Raw genomic sequence first — 17,450 nt, forward strand, 5'->3', positions numbered from 1 at the left:
GACCTAGAATTCCAGGCCAGCCCGAGCTACATACTGGGAGAGGAGGTGGGGGACCGATGCCACACCACGACTTGCCTGTTCCTTTCCTTCTTTTTATATACAGACACTGTTTCTCTTCTGACAGAAAGATCTTCACACAGGGGCCGATTATAGGGAAAAAATTCTAAATGTTAGGTAACAGGGTATGGCTCAGTTAGTAGAGTACTTTTCTAGCATGCACAGCATGACATAAAACCTCAGATACTGGGCTGGAGAGATGGCTCCATGGTTAAGACCAAAATTGTTGGTCTTAACCAACTGACTGCTCTTCCAGAGGTCCTGAGTTCAATTCCCAGCATCCACATGGTGGCTCAAAACCATCTGTAATAAGATCCGATGCCCTCTTCTGGTGTGTCTGAAGTCAGCTATAGTGTACTTATATATAATAAATAAATCTTTTTTTTAAAAAAAAGAAAAAGAAAAAAACCTCAAATACTCTGGTACATCTGTAGCTCCCACGTTTGGGAGGTAGATTCAGGAAGGTGGAATATGCAGGTTGGCCCGGAGAGATGGCTATGTGGTTAACAGCACATACTGCTCTTCCTGAGGATCTGAATTCAGTCCCTAGAACCTATGTTGGGAGGCTCACAATCATGTGTCACTTCAGCTCCAGGAGATCTGGTGCCCTCTTCTGGTTTCCTTGGGTATTGCACACACACACACACACACACACACACACACACACACACACACACACACACACAGAAATCAAATCTTTTTTTAAAAGAAAAGAAGAAAGGAAAGAAATGTTGAGGGCAAACTAGGCCATATCCGACCCTTCCCAAAAAAATTTTAATTAACTAAATAAATGTTAGTACCTAGTCATCCACAAAATGCATATATAAACATTCCTTAACTGCCCCTCCCCAACTAAAATCCGTCCCCATATCACCCTGTCACAGTGCTTCACTTATAAGTGGCCTTCACAGTGTTTGGGGTTAGTGCTTAAATGTTTTGCTTGGTTTGTCTGGTTTATCCATTATCATTCTCCTGAAGTAAAGATCCCATAAGGGCAGCACATGGCTCTACTAACCACTCCCAGCTCTAAACAACATGCATACTGAGAAAGATGGTTATCGACACTAAATGAGCAAAGAGAAAGTTTAATGTCACCCAGGTCTCCTGCACACGAGAGGGGGAACGGAATTCTGCTTGGCCTCTATGTTGAACATTCACACATGAGCCAATTAAGACCATTCCTGTTTTGTTTTTGTTTTTTTTCAATGGAGTCCAATTCTAATCACTGTTCATTTACCTGTGTTCTCCAAGAAGGACCACTTATGCCAATTACTGACATTAAAACATAGAAGTGAAAATTTTTCACTGCTGAGATAGCAATCTATTTAAATATGTCCTAATTGCATCCTCTTGGTTAGAAAGCTTTCCTGATAAATCTTTATGAAATCCAAACCCTCCCCTAATACAGTTTAATCACGGTAATGCCACTGTGTCCCGGAGCGTGCAAGGCTGGAGAGCCCACTTACACCTGTGAGACCTGGAACAAGAGGACGTGCATGTGAGCCTCCATTTTCTGCCCTATTAGCAGCTGCCTCTAAGGGGTGTGCCAGGTTCGTGCTGGATCCTCAGATGGCACAGCTGTCCTCCTATAGCGACCCAAGACACGTGAGGTTAGCCAGGTAACACTGTCCTTAAAACAAGAATAAGGTAGGCATGGTGGTGCACACCTTTGATCTCAGCACTTGGGAGTCGGAGACAGGTGGTTCTCTGTGAGCTCAAGGCCAGCCTGGTCTACAGAGTGAGTTCTACACAGAGAAACCCTGTCTCAGGAAAAACAAAGAAGAAATGAGAATTCGGATCCCATTTCACCACCAAGTTTGAACCTTCTCAGCCGTCTCCATTTCTACAGGCTTCGTGTATGATGGATGTCTTCAGTGGGTATAGGCCCTTCCTGCCTCGGCTGTTCCTGTGTACACAGAGCAGCACTGCTCCTGCTGGCCCCGCACCGTCTCTCCTTACAGCCTTTGCAACACGGCGTATTGTTGAGTGTGCCCGGGTGCTGTTGTGGACTCTGAGATGCTCTTGATCCTACCACCCATCAGGAGGTGCAAGTAAAGCTCAATAATTCCCCAGAGACATAAATGGCCCAAACAAGTGATAGATTCCTTTTGCTTATGTTGATCTGGGGTGTATATGTTGCCATTGAGACACGATCTCATATAGCCCACCCCAGCCTTGAACTCACTATGAGACAGAACTATTTATTTGGTTTTTTTGTTTTTTTTTTTTTGTTTTTTTTTTTTTTTGGTTCTTTTTTTCGAGGCTGGGGTCTGAACCCAGGGCCTTGTGCTTCCTAGGCAAGCGCTCTACCACTGAGCTAAATCCCCAACCCCTATTTATTTGATTCTTAAACTTCTTATTTGAATCCGAACTGATTCTTCTGTTTCCCCCTCCTAAGGGGTGGGGTTGCAGTAAGACTCCAGTGTTTCTGTTTTATTCCGATCTGCGGATGACAGCCAGGGCTTCATTCATGCTCTACCGACTGAGATACATTCCCAGACCCAGTGCATTTCATTAACATCCAGAAAGCTTTTAATAAATCAGCTAGAAAAGTTAATTTGAAAAACACAAACTATCCAATAGGAAAATGAATGATAAAAAAAGGAAAAGAAACATGCCAATAGCCTACAAAAACATCCTCAGGCTTCCCCAAAAGGACAAATCAAGACAACAAGACACCATTTTCATCTCTCAGTACAATAAAAAATCAAAATGGATAGTGCCCAGTTGGCAGGAGTGTGGAGAATTGACCGCCCTGGACGCACTGTCAGAACTCTGGTCAGCAGCACCAAACACGGACATGCAAAACCAAGATCTGCTGGCAGCGTGCGTGCTAGCCTGCACAAAGCCTCGGGTTCCAGCCTCCATGGTGCAGACACTAGGTGTGGTGGGGCAGGCCTGGAATACGAGGACTCAGGGGCTGTGATAGGATGACCAGGGGCTCAACATCAGCTTCGGCTCCAGCTATGGTTGAAAGGCAGCCTGGCCTGCATAAGACCCTGTCTGACAAGGGGGAAAAAACAAGAGCCAGGGAGGCAGCTCGGTTGGTAAAGACACCTGAGTTCAATCCTGGCAGCCCATATGGTAGAAGGAAAAAGCCAACCGTTGCAAGTTTCCATGACGTGCACAGATCAACCAAAATACTGAAGAAAAATTCAAATACAAAACTCAGCTTTCTCATGCCCGCCTCTATTAGCCAAGATCGTCTAATGCAATGAGGGAAAAGCCAGGTCGGATGGCAAAGTTTTGTGATCCCCGGCTCAAGCCTGCCATCCAAACCTCCCTAAGGGGCTTGGGGAGACCCTGTCCCTATATTTTAAAAAGAGGAAGAGGGCTGGGGTAGACTGCTACTGCTGAGCGTCTGCGAGGCCACAGGCTCAACCTCTGGCATGGGTGGGAAAGGGGAAGAGAATGAAGACAGCTCTGTGGAAGAGCGCTTGTCTGATGTGTGAAGACCTAGGCTGGATCCCCAGCACACACACACACTCACCACACACACACACACACACACACACACAAACACACAACATAAACACCACACACACACACTCACCACACACACACAACACAGACACAAACACACATGCACAACACACACACAACACGTACATGTACACATACACAGACCCAACACATGCACACAACACAGACACAAACACACACACACCCCACACACAACATAAACACCACACACACTCACCACACAGACACAACATAGACACAAACACACATGCACAACACACACACAACATAAACACCACACACACACACACACACACACGCACATGCACACGCACACACACACACACACTAAAAAGGGAAGAGATATCTGTAAAACACACAATGCCTATTAAGGAAAGAACAATCATTGTATGCTTCTAACAGTTGCCTTGATTTTTATTGTTTTGTCTTGCTGTTGTCTTCCTGTGATTCCCTGACCACGCCCCCATCCATGCCCGTCCCTATCACCCGGCTGAGGACTGAACCTAGACCCTTGGTCTCGCTTGCAAGGCAAGTGCTCAATCCCAATTCATTCCAACAGGAAAAACACGGACAACAGCGATTCTCCTAAGAGAAACCTGCATAACCAAAAATAGAGGTGAAAATGCTAATTTAACTAACTAATCACCAGAGAAATAGAAACAAAAATCAAGGAAGTGCTCCACACCAAATTTAAGAGGAATAAAAGGTTTGACAGTGCCTCAAGTTGGTGGGAGCAATGTGGGTGTCTTAGGGTTTTACTGCTATGAACAAACACCATGACCAAGGTAACTCTTATAAGGATAACATTTAATTGGGGCTGGCTTATAGGTTCAGAGGTTCAGTCCATTATCATCAAGGCAGGAGCATGGCAGCATCCAGGCAGGCATGGTGCAGGAGGAGCTGAGAGTTCTACATCTTCATCTAAAAGCAGATAGGAGAAGACTGGCCTCCAGGCAGCTAGGATGAGGGTCTTAAAACCCACACTCACAGTGACACACCTACTCCAACAAAACTATACCTACTCCAAAAGGCCACACCCACTCCAACAAGACCACACCCACCCAACAAGGCCACACCCACCCAACAAGGCCATACCCACCCCAACAAGGCCACACTCACTCCAACAAGGCCACACCCACCCAACAAGGCCACACCCACCCCAACAAGGCCACACCTACTCCAATAAGGCCACACTCACTCCAACAAGGCCACACCCACTCCAATAAGGCCACACCCACTCCAACAAGGCCATACCCACTCCAATAAGGCCACACCCACCCAACAAGGCCACACCCACCCCAACAAGACCACACTCACTCCAACAAGGGCACACCTCCAAACAGTGCCACTCCCTGAGCCAAGCATTTTCAAACCATGACAGTGGGTAAGGGTACCAATGTGCACAACCACTTTGAAGAATAATCTAGAACCATGGAAGACATCCATATTCTATGGACCAGCAACTCTGCTCCAGTTGGGAGATCCTAAGAGATCATTGTGTACATAAATGTTTGAGGAATGTTCCCAGTCTTTGCAACAGGGGGAAACTGGCCCAACTTTAATGTGCTCTAACCGGAAATGGCTACTTAATTGTAGTCTATTCAAATAATTTAGTTTACTCCGCTCCGAATCAACTGACTCTGAAAATCTACCAACATGGAGACTCTGGGAAACATAATATACGGGAAAAGATGCAAGTTTCAAGAAAACTCACGCAGTAAAGATATCGAAAACACTGTGTTAGAAAGATAAACACCAGATTCAGGAGCCAGGCATCTCGGGGAGGTGTAAGTGGGGCCCGTCAGAGGGATGATTATCTGGATTGACAATGTGGCTTTTCAAGGTGTTTTCCTTCCCTTTTAAGATTTATTTTTCATTTATGTGTATGCATGTGTATGTTTGTGCACGTGTGGATAGCTTCACACATAAGCCAGAAGCAGGAATCAGATCTCCTGGAGCTGGAGTACAGGTGGCTGCAAGCCAAGCTCTCAAGCTTCTGAGCCTCGGGGAGAGCAGCAAGCAGTCTTTATTGCTGAGCCATCTCTCCAGCCCCGTGGTTTCCTCCTTGAGTCGTTTATGTCTTAACTAACACAGAATAACATCCTGTAAATGAAATGTCTGTATAAGCCAGACACTATGGTGGGTGACTAGTCTCCGCTATTTGGAAGGCTGAGTCAGGTGGATGATGGCCCTGAGAGCCAGTCTGGCCAGCAGTGCAGTGTGCTCCCATTTCACAAGGAGATGAACCAGGGGACAGTGGTGAGGCACGCCTTTAACCCTAGCACTCCAGAGGAGGTAGATCTCGGAGAATTCGACCAGCCTGGACTACAGAGCAAGTTCCAGCCAGGGTTACACAGAGAAACCCTATTTAAAAAAAGAAAGAAAGAAAGAAGAAGGAAAAGAAAAGAAAGGAAAAGGAAGAGGGGGCTGGAGAGATAGTTCAGTGGTTAAGTGCACTTCCAGAGGTCATGAGTTCAAGTTCTAGCAACCAAAAGGTGGCTGACAACCTTCTGTAATGGATCCGATGCCCTCTTCTGATACGTCTGAAGACAAAAACAGTGTATTCATATACATAAAATGAATAAAATCTTTATTTAAAAAAACAGTTTTCAAAAGAAAGAAGGAGGAGAAGATAAAAATGAACCTGGAGCTGGAAGTCCATACTGCACATGGATAAGGCCCTGAGTTGAGTTAAAAAGGAAGAAAGAATTAACGTACATAAACTTTCCACTAATTCTCTTGCTGCTATTTCTCTCACGAGTCTGTCGGCACATATGATAACACTGCAGATGTTTGCTAAGATAACCTTAGCTGTCTGCTTTATATCACCCAACTGTTAAAGGCGTGAATTTTTCCTGCAGGGGTGGGGGTGGGACTGAAGACCAAATCCAGGACCTCAAACCCACCAGGATAGAACTCTACCTCCGAACTGCATCCTCCACTCCGATATAAGCTTTTTTTCACCTAAAAACTTTATTTTTTTAAAAAGAAATTTATTCAAACAGAAAATCGGGGTCCCTAAACACATCCGCAGAGTGGAACCAGGTGGTTCCAGGTCCCCCATGCTGTTAGTTGAGCCTCAGGGCCTTCTGTCTGGTGATGCAGCTCAGCTGAGTCAGGATCCACCCCATTGCAACCTAGGAGACTGACTGAACTGTTGGGATTGCAGCTAGAGCCGACATTTGGCTCATACCATGGGTACAGGAGGATCTGTGAAAGCTCTTCTTGGGCTCAGGAGTCACACTCAGCAAAATGTGTGGCTAAAGAGGAGAGGAGAAAAATGTAATAAAGCCAAGGGTTCTCTGGGCATTGACTGACCCCAGAAGCCAAGCCCCATTTCTCCACCTGGCCCCAGGCCAGGAGTAGAAACAAAGACAAGTAATTATGACCCAGAGCCTCCCACCCCAGTGAAGCCAGAATTGCCCTGCTGACACCAAATGGCTACTATGTAAAACTTCCGAATGTGAAGGCTCCAGGTTCAACAGAGTAGTGAAACTCTTGACAACCCTCTGTCCACTGAGAGGACCCCTGATGATACCTGCTCTCCTGAAGAGAGGAAGAGTCAAGCAAGGTAACAGTCATCTGTACAAGGAGGCCCTTAGGAAACGAGTTTATCTATCGTTTCCTTCCTCTACAGCAGGCATTTCCAGTTCAGTCTTCACCACACAAAAACAGTACTTCTTTGTATCTCTTCCAGAAGGAAGAAGAAGCAACAAAAGTCCAAAGTTACAGTTGCAGTTCAACAGAGCAGCTGAATTCCCGCAGCTGTCTTGTCTGAAGGGGAGGCTGCAGGCTGGAGGGATGACTATCTGCTGAGTACTGACTGCTCTTCCTCAGGACTCTGTTCAGTTCCCAGCACCCACAGGGCAGCTCACAACTGTCCAAGCAACCGGACATCTCTCCAGCCTCCGTGGGCGCACGGTACACAGACATACACGCAGGCAAACACCTGCACCTATAAAAACTTGCTTTAAATGTTGACTTTTTTTTTTTTTTTTTTTTTAAAGTAGAGGCTCTGGATGGTAGGACAATGTGGAGGGAGAGGACACTTGTTTCCAGCCTGGCTGTAGCGGATGGAAGGAAACCTGCAACGTGGTGAATCATGAATTCCACCGAAGCCTCATTCTCCAAATGAGGTCACTCTGGTTCAAAGAGAAGAACTAGCCCTGCCCAAAGCAGCTCTGGTGGCCTCCTGGCCTACCTGCAAAGACTCAGGACTCTTCCCATCCAGGGAACCTCCAACCTCTGTCTCTCTCCTCTTGTTCGCCCTGCTCCTGCCCCCCTGAAGACCTGCAGCACGTGCTCAACTTATGACATCTTCTATGCAGATTCTCTTCCCTGGCTTCCAGGCCCCTGGGCATTCCTGTTTGAGCCCAGAGTCCAGACAAACAAAGAGTGCCTGGCCGCCTCACCTCCCTCCAACAGTCAACATCACTTGGAGCCCTCTCTCCCTCCCCAAACCACTCAATCACTCAATTCTTTCTTCTAAACAGCCCCCTACCTCCCTCTCATGGTTGGTTCTTTTTCTCCTAACTTTCCAGCACTGAGACCTGATGTTGGCCTCCCTCCAAACCGCCTCCCTAGGGGCCTCCCTTTGTCCTTACACACTGCTGTAGGATTGCTGGTCCTCAAAAATACTGTTGACCTGCATTCCCATTCGGCTGGGGGGTTGGGTGGCGATTGCTCCCTCTGCCTTCGCGGGATCACAGTTCATGCTCCGCCCACACTCAAAGCGCTTTCAAGAGAGTGGCCGGCCACCCTGCAGCGTTCCAGCCTCAATCCTCACCACCTCAGTGTTCCAAAAAGATCGCCCACTCTATTCACTCCCCCCCCCAACACCACGCTCCTTCCTCCCTCCCACTGAGACACCTAGCAGGCTGTCCCCTCCGGCCTCCAGCTCATGCCCACCTGCAGCCAAGGTCCCCAGAGGAGCTCTCCTCCCAAAGTCTGCAGGACTCATTATCCAAACTATTCATCCCCAGGTAATTACGCACGGCCTGCGACTCTCCTCTGTTTAGCCTGGAACAGGCTTTGAAGCTGCCTATGCTGCTTGATCCAGCCCCTGCTTCTGTGTCTGCCTACCTCATCACAAAGCTGTTTCTCCCCACAGTGCCTAGGAGTTAGACAGTAGATGCTAGATATATGTGATGGTTGGTTTTTCTTCCCACATACAGCCAGAGCAGATCAGAACAGTAAGCCCCTGCCTTAGAACCCTGACTACCAGAATTCTCTCCTAAGTCCTCAGGATCCAAAACAGGCACCCGGGGTGTCAGCCGGTTGCTCGGACATACTGCTGTCCACAGCATACTGTTGGCCCACCTCTGAAAGGAGGCCCCATCCCGCGTGGGTTTCTGACTTGGTAATACTGTTTCCTTGCCTTTTCCTGGTCCCCAGGCCAAGGAAATAATCCAAGTACGGAGGAGGGGCCAAGCGTAAACCCTGAACTGTGACAAGTCCCTAGCTGAAGCCACTCCTGCCCAGCTTGCCCTCGGTCAAAGGCACCCAGGGGAGCCCCTGCCCTTGGGAGAGAAAGAAGACACTGCACCTTTAAGTCTGCAGCCAGTTGAGAAAAACAAGCTGTGATTTATATAAGCGGGAAAATCATGTGATTTGCAGGAACGCTGCCTCCTCCCCGGCCCCCGCCCCGTCGCCTGTGAGCCCGTCCCAGAGGGCCGGGGTGCGGCCGGAGCTGGGCTGCAGGGGCGCGGGGTCCGGGCGGGGCGTGGGGTGCGGACGGGGCGCTCGACCTAGCGCTGCCCGGGGACCTCTGGGCGGCTCTGCCCTGCCTCCGACGCTGGGCCCAAGCGGCAGCAGCCCCTGGCGCGCCGTGGAGTTTGGTCCCCAGATAGTCTCAGGGAGCACAGATCTCGGGCACTGCCCCTCCTTCCGCGACCCGCCAATGTGGTCGCACAAAGCAACCCGGGTCCCCGAGCCAACTCGGTCTGCCCCCATCAAGCCAAAGCTTGAGACACCGAGGTTGTTGGCAACTTCTCCCAAAGAAAGGAAAACCCGGGCCCCGCACACTGGCTTCTTGTGTCCCAAAACACACAGCAGGGGAGAAGAGCATTTTGGGAAATGGTTGGGAAAGGGAGTGATGAAAGCCATCCCCACAGCATAGAGTGGTAGGGGACAGGCAACCAGTTTTCAGGGATTAAACAAAACAAACCCCTGGTGTGGCCCTTTCAGACAGAAGGTCCAGAGAACCGCAGAGACGTTTTTCCATCTTAAAGACAGGCGGTGTCTCTGTGTGGAGTCCACACCCCCGTAAGAGTTCAGTCTGATCACTCCAAGAGCAAGGGAAGGGCGTCACTCCTTCGTGGAAAGAGGCAAGGCCACACGCAGGTGGGATAGAGTACACACACCCAAAAACAGACCGAAGAGAAGTGGAGAGGCTTTCTCAGGAGATAAGAGAGGGAGAAAGAGATAGGCATCTCTCTTGCTTCCTGTAAACCACAAAGGTGGGCTTCCAAAGGAACCCGGAAAGGACATCATGGTCTTCGAAAAGTAACCAAGGCCAGACATGTGCCACAGCCTGTCAGAGATAGCATTTCGATTCTATTTCATTCCCAGGCAGGGGATAGATGAGGTTTAGGATGGATGTCTTCTCCTGCAGAATAAACGCGATGCTAGCGAACATGATAACATGACCTCACGCTCCAGCCTAGGTCAGCCGGAGCCTGCCCTCTGCAGCCAAGGGCCAGCTCAGTGGATCTCTGTGCCACGCCCCCATCCCTGCTGTATCCCACGAAGGGTCTTCATGCGGAGTTCAGGAAGTCACCTGGTGTCCTGACTGCCAGAGAAAGCAGACTCATCCTGGTGAACAAATGTCTCTGGTTATTCTATAAAACCTAAAGGAAAGCACTGTAGGTTAACAGTATTCTAGAGGATTCCAGAGGAGCACACTTCGCCTTCACATACTAACACCATTCATCCACTGTGTGTGCTTGGCACAGAACTAGGCAGTGGGGTGCAACGTAAGGGCAGCCGCTCCCTGAGCCTGGATTCTGACTCACAGGAAAAGGCAAAGAAAGACATTTCTGTCCTCCACTGGCACGTCTGGCCCCTCCCAGCCCACCCCCAGCAGGTGTTGCCCCCTTTCCTGCTCTGTGTGCCCCACAGTTTCTGCCAAGAGCCAGTTCTATCAGAAGGCTCCAAATCTCCAGGGTTTGGGCGGTGGCTATAAGAGGTACCCTAAAGATCTCTCCAGAAAGTGAGATCAAAGTTGGCAGCCTCCTGAGTCCCTCCCCAAAAAACGATAAAGCCAGCAAGTTATAATTTAGTTTGGGCTCCATTCAGACCTCCCCACTTTGTGTTCTCCCCATATACACCTCCCCCATATACACCTCCACTCTCTCTCTCTCTCTCTCTCTCTCTCTCTCTCCTTCCTCTTCGTTCCCCTCCTCTGGTATGATCTTTCAGCTTCCAAGGCCCCTCCTTCCAAAGCTTCCTGAGCCAAGGATTTGCCCAACTTACAAACAGCTCAACTACCCTCTGATCTCTGGGGTGCTGAAGCCCCTTGGCCCTGCACAGATACCTCCTGGATCACTGGTCTCTTCTGCTGCTGTAAGGATTCCTGACTGCAGGTGTCCACCATCCACCACTAACCATGATTCTGCCCACTGCACCTGTGAACCCCCCTATACTAGACCAGTCTCTGCCTTATTCTTGGGGTTATTCAAATATTTCCCATATTCAAATACCTCTCCTATTTCAAGCTCCCTCCGCCCTTCACAGGCACAGCCTGACAATGCTCAGAGGAAGACCCGACTGTGAGCCTGCAGCGAGCCAAGATTTTAAACGAACAAACAAATTAAGGCCCTGATCTGAGAACACCCAGGGAAGCCATGAGCTCTGTTACCTTTAAAAAGAATCTCTGAGGCTTTTGTCAAACGCAACGAGGAACGCAATGGCCGCCGAGTCTGATCGGCTCACCATGGACCCTGTCTCTGTCAGGAACCTGAGCCTCAGCAAAAATTAAAAAAAAAAAAAAAAAGTGGCCCAGACCCTGCCAAATCCAACTGCTTTAAATTAGCCTTCCAGTGAAAAGGGGGTGCTGTACTAACTGGTCCCCAAAGCCCCCCAAGAAGCAAAGCTCTGAGACTGCATTTCCCCTAAATAACCTTTGAGGAAGCACCAGATGCTCATAACAGAGTGGAAAATGGATTGTGGATCAGGCCTGGAGCTGAAGCTAAGAATTGGGCTTTCACAGTGTCTTAGGCCTGCTTCCCTCTCTCTCCCTAAAAGGGCCCCTGCTCTTTCCCAAGCTGCATCTGAGTGGAAGAGAACATGTAACTCCCCCAGAGCAGAGAGGCCCAGGAGAGGGGAAAGCTGGCCCAAGCCCCAGTGCAGGCTCCCCTCTGACTCTAGTGGAGACATTTCTCCCTCCCAGCTGGGGTGTGTGTGTGTGTGTGTGTGTGTGTGTGTGTGTGTGTGTGTGTGTGTGTGTGTAGGGGGTGTGGGTTTTCTAAACAACATACCCTTCAGCCCAGGCCCCCAGCATCCTGAACCTTCATTTACAAGTTTTTAGTGGCAACCAGCACATTTGACAACCTCCCCAAATATGGGCCCCACCAGGTCTCATTTCCAGGGTCTATTAGTGGAGGATGCTGAGAGAAAAGGGAGGAGGTATGAGTTGGGGGAGGGGGGAGGAGGGAAGGAATCCAACCAGACAAGCCCAAAGCCTTGGTTTCTTGGACCAAGGCTAAAAAGGACCAGAAGAAAAGTCTCCAGCCAGCCCCATGGCGGTCTCACCCCCGCAGGAGCAGATCCAGAGATCTCAGGATGGTGAATCAACAGTTCCAGGAAGGGCTATACCCCCCCTCCCCACCCCCAGCCTACACTCAAGCCCAGGACCTGGCCAGGAATCACCAAGCAGTCCCAAAATTTCAAGGCACAGTCACTTTCCAAGTCAGGCTGCTCTGTGCACCCGCCCCCTCCCCCCCCTCCACCCAGCGAGCGAGCGCCTGCTCTGCAGCCCCATAGCTAAGAAGGGATCAGATGGTTTTAAAGCAAGCGTTCCCAGCTCAGCTTTGCTTCTAGCTCTGTCGCATAACCATCCCCTTCCCTGTGTTTATAGGAACTCTGGAGGCAGGAAGCTCAGCTGAGGGTCCCCCCTAAACTGCCCAGTCTGTGCCTACTTCAGATTTTGTCAGGGGGCCTTCAAGAAGAGGCCTTCTAGCTAACTGTGTGCCTGCCAAAAATATATTCAAGTACATGATTGGAGCCCCACCCTGCAGGAGCTCCATGATCTCGCACCCCCACAACCTCACAATACCTTCCCAAATTTGCCCCCACAAACCACCCCAAGGTCCTAAAAAGGTTTATACTCCCACTGGCCTGTGGTCTGGATTTTCTGCCTTTCTCCCCTCCGTCTTTATGACCTTCCTCTTGCAGTGTCTGGTCTGTCTCAGCACCCTAGGGCTCTGTCCCTCAGACTCTCTCTCCCAGCCACTCCACAGTCTGCACAGCAGCAGACTTTTCTCACAGTCTGCAGTTACTAAGAAAAGGAGGCTCTGCTAATGTAATTATTCTCCTGAATATGTATTGACTCCACACCTCCAAAACTTCCCACCGTTCCCCTGAGTCCCCCATCTTTTCTTCCTTTCTTTTATTAATTTCATGATGTTCTTTTATGTGTATAGCTGATTTTTCTGCATGTAAGTCTGCCTACAAAAGCCAGAAGAGGGCACCGAATCCCCTGGGACTCTTGTTACAGATGGTTGTGAGCCATTATGTGGGTGCTGGGAACTGAACCTGGATCCTCTGGAAGGGCAGCTGGTACTCTTAACCTCTGACTCATCTACACACACACACACACACACACACACACACACACACACACACACACACACACACACACACCATTCCATTTTCTGCCTCTCTGCCTCTTTCTCCCTCTTCTCCTCTAGACCCAGAGCAATTTCAAGTCCCTGTGGGATCTTCCTTCTCCAGCAGAAGTTTATCTGAACTTCAGCACGTCCAGAGAGGCTTACAACTCTTCCGCAAGTGAAGCCTATTCCAGCCCTACTCCCCAAAGAGAAGAGTGTTCTCTGGGAGCGTGGTGGGCTTCTTTTTCCCTAGGATGACGAGGAACAGCATTTTATGTTCTAAGTGGCACCGTCTTCCCGTCCACCCCACCCCAACTCTCACATCTGATACCGCTGACGGTCAAGAAATCTACCCCTAGCTGTTCCCTGCTATTTGTTTCTAAATGAGTAAATAAAGACTTGTTGTAGTTGGAAAGGACCATTCAGTGTCTAAGACACAAAGGGACAATAAATGGCTCCCTCAGAGGAGATTCTTAGAGAACTCAGGCTCTCAGGGCAGGAGGAATGAGGGGCAAGGGACCTGAATGGAGTATTGGTGTGGGGTGAGGAAAAGGATGGGTGTTCACACAACAGGATGGTGTCACCAAAGTTGGAACTTGAAAGGGAAAATATTATATTACATATGTTTTACTCTACTTTAAAAACTAAGCCAGAAGCATGACCTTAAGAGGAGTTAATCCAGGTTGGAGAAATGGCTCAGAGATTAGGAGCACTGGCTGCTCTTCCAGAGGTCCTGAGTTCAATTCCCAGCAACCACATGGTGGTTCACAACCATCTGTAATGGAATCCAGTGTCCTCTTCTGGTGTGTCTGAAGACAGCGGCTGTATATTCAAATATATAAAAATAAATAAATCTGTTTTAAAAAGAGGAGTTAATCCAACAAACAGCAGCCTTCCTCCTATAACTTCGGTCAAAGCACAGCCCCGAAAGCCCCGTGCAGGTCCCTGAGGTAAGAACACCTCACGGGCCTCAGAGCCAGCGGCCTGCCTTCTTGTCAGCCCTGCACTGATTGCTACAGGAGCCTTTTTTGAATCTAAGGAAGACATTAGAACCCCAGAGCAGCAACAACTGGAGTAACCTCAGCTATTGTTTCTATACCTAAGTTTGTCATTAAAATCAGCAGTGTGATTTTTATCTATCTCAGCGTTCTTATAGAGAAAATCAGAAAGGTAACAGCCAATCTCCCATCAAGATAACAGAGGGGAACGTGCTCTGAGAAGTGTGTGCAAACTGGTTTCACCATCCCATTTCACTTTATCAGACAAGAAATCTCAAGCCTAAGAAGGAACCTGCTAGCTGGAAATAAAGAGGTAGCCTACAACATTCAGTAAACACAACTTCAGCCAACACCCTCCTGTCATCATCCTAGCAAAGACAGAAGGACATCCTCTCCTAGTCTGTGCCAGAAAAAGAAAAAAATTTTTAGCAAGACACTTACTTCTCCATAGTTGACTGTTTTGTTTCAGAGGGCTTTTTTTTTTTTTTTTAAAGCTGATGATGATGTTGTTGATGATTTTGTTGTTGATGATGATGGTGGTAGTGGTGGTGATGATGATGGTGGTGGTGGTGGTGGTGATGATGTTGTTGATGATGTTGTTGTTGATGATGTTGTTGATGATGTTGTTGATGATGATGATGATGATGATGACGTTGTTGTTGATGATGTTGTTGATGATGATGGTAGTAGTGGTGGTGATGATGATGGTGGTGATGATGATGGTGGTGATGATGATGGTGGTGATGATGATGGTGGTGGTAGTGGTGGTGGTGGTGATGATGATGTGTATGTGTATGAGTGCTTTGCCTAATGCAGGTATGTATACCATATGTGTGCCTGGTACCTGTGGAGGCCAAAATAGGATGTTGAATCTCTAGAAACTCTAATTACAGGTGATTGTAAAGTACCATGTGGGGGCTGGGAACTGTACCAGGTCCTCTGGAAGAGCAGCCAGTGCTCTTAACCTCTGAGCCATCTCTCCAGCCCCATACTTGACTTTCATTCTGAATCAGTGTCCGGCTTTGCATACAGGTTGTCTGTCATACTGTTCTGATTAGGCACTGAGGGGGCCTCTTGGCAGAAGCATGGCTGGGGGTAGGGTATGACCATCGTACCCCAAGAATACATGTTCAGAAGTGACACCTTCTGGAGATGGTCAGAGCACTCTAATGTGCTGAGTTTCAATAGATCAATGGGGAAAACATCACTAGCGCGCGCCCAGTGGTCAGACCACAAATTTCATGGGAAGGTGGTCCAGAGGTGGCTCCTGTTGGCAGTGTTGGCTGCCCTTCAGTCTGCCCACCAGCTGGAGTTATTACTCTGGCTGTTTCCACAGAATGTAGGCGGCAGCTTCTCCTTTCAATAAAAGTCCTTCTTTCCCTCAGACACAAGAAACAAGCTCAAATTACTGTGACCCAGGTGAATGCCAGAACATCACCCCTGCCCTGGGTATCCCTGCGCTACCATGACCCTTCTTTAGGTCCTCTTCTGAGAGAGAAGAGTCAATATGGAGTCTTCCAGAGAAAGGTTCTGGGCCTCCTGCTGGTCTCAAGCCCACAATACTCAGGACTTGCCCCGTACCTCACAGGGCCCCCAACTCTGTGCATATGGAAGTCATCTGGTTGAGATTTTGTACTGACTTCACCAATAATTACATCATACTTGGCCACACCCATTCCCACGTCACCTCCTTCCGAGTCCCCTTCCCACTCACCCAGGCTGTGCCAAGAAGCAGAAACCCAGCAGGGGATCCTGGGACATGATGTGGGCCAAAGACTCGAACCATGCACAGTTTCAGGCCCCTACCTTGTTCTGCACAGCCTCCCACGCATCAGCCTCAGCTCTGTAGTAGAGGCTGTAACACCAGTAGCCAGGTGCCTTTTCTTTAACCTGTGAGAAGCTGTGGAGACTTCCTTCTACCTGGAGCTTTCGCACCTCCTCTCTGATGTGTTGCCCTACCCTTGCAGGGTGGCCAGCTCTTGCCTAGTCCCCAAGTCCTCCATTCACCTGGGAGCATCTATAGGTCACCACATCCCTGATTCAAAGGCCCCCAGAAGAAGAAGAGGGTTGTTGTTAGGGCTCTGAGATTCGAAAATGACCTTCGTTCCCCTTTTGTGAGTGCTTCACCCTGCATGCAGGCAGGGCAGATCAAGAGGACTTTGAACCCGGGGCACCTGGTGGAATAAAATATTACTGTAAACCTCTTCACCCGCTCTCTCAGAGGTGGCCTTTCTCACCCAACTATACCACAGCTTAGGAACCAGGAAGAAGACAGAGTGGGAAGGAACCAGAATAAGAGACCCAGGAGCTCCAAGCTCTGTGGAAGGGGAGGGGGATTCCAGAACCCCCCTTTCTGTCAGGGCCGAGAATGTCTCCTACAGAGATCTCCAAAAGGTCCACAGCAAGACCCTGGAATGTGGGCACAGCCACCTCTTGCTCCAGCTGCCCTCTCTGCTCCTCACAGGAGGGGTAGTGCCCCCTTGGAGGCCCTCAGGCCCTCAGCTTGTGGAGACCCACCCTGCCTTCTCACAGGGAGCTTTGAGGAACTGCAACTCCAGTCTCTGCCCTCACAAAGGCCCCCTCTGTCACAGCCTCCCTGAGAACAACGCCCCCCCCAAGTCTCCCCCGACTGTTCCCACCCCCACACATGTGCCTTCTAGAGCAGCAGATTCTAAGCAGAGTTAATGTCAGATACTGTCTCCCAACAGCATGCTGGAACAAAGGCTGTGCATAACTAAGTGCGCTGGGGTGCTTGTCAAGGCTTAGGCAAACTTAATTACAGGGAGAGGCAAAGCCACTCTCAGTAACCACACCTGGCCGTACAGTAAACAGCACTCCTTCCTGTCGAGATGGGGGAGCCGAGAGACAGGGAGGCAGGCGACAAACCACAATTTGAATCATTTGGGGAGAAGCTATAAATATAATAATGAGTCATTTGTAAAATATAATTTCATCCAAAAGCCTAGGGGAAAAAAAAGAGAGACAGAAAAGCGTCTCCTGTGCTATTTCAGGCTAAACCGTTCAAGGGTGTTCTGCCAGAACCTGGGGAGGGGACCCAGATGCCCACCAGCCTGGGACTCACATA

General features: G+C 49.1%; 1 long non-coding RNA gene across 1 annotated transcript; it reads right to left on the reverse strand.

Annotated features, from left to right (window-relative positions):
- Positions 1-6,489: 6,489 nt before the first annotated feature.
- LOC116890039 lies at positions 6,490-16,363 on the reverse strand. The gene is made up of 2 exons (XR_004386523.1): positions 16,080-16,363; positions 6,490-6,800 (listed from the first exon to the last, which is right to left on the reverse strand). It is a non-coding gene; the product is annotated as an uncharacterized LOC116890039 (long non-coding RNA).
- Positions 16,364-17,450: the final 1,087 nt, after the last annotated feature.

The sequence above is a fragment of the Rattus rattus genome, chromosome 1, assembly GCF_011064425.1.
Source record: "Rattus rattus isolate New Zealand chromosome 1, Rrattus_CSIRO_v1, whole genome shotgun sequence".
NCBI lineage: Eukaryota > Metazoa > Chordata > Mammalia > Rodentia > Muridae > Rattus > Rattus rattus.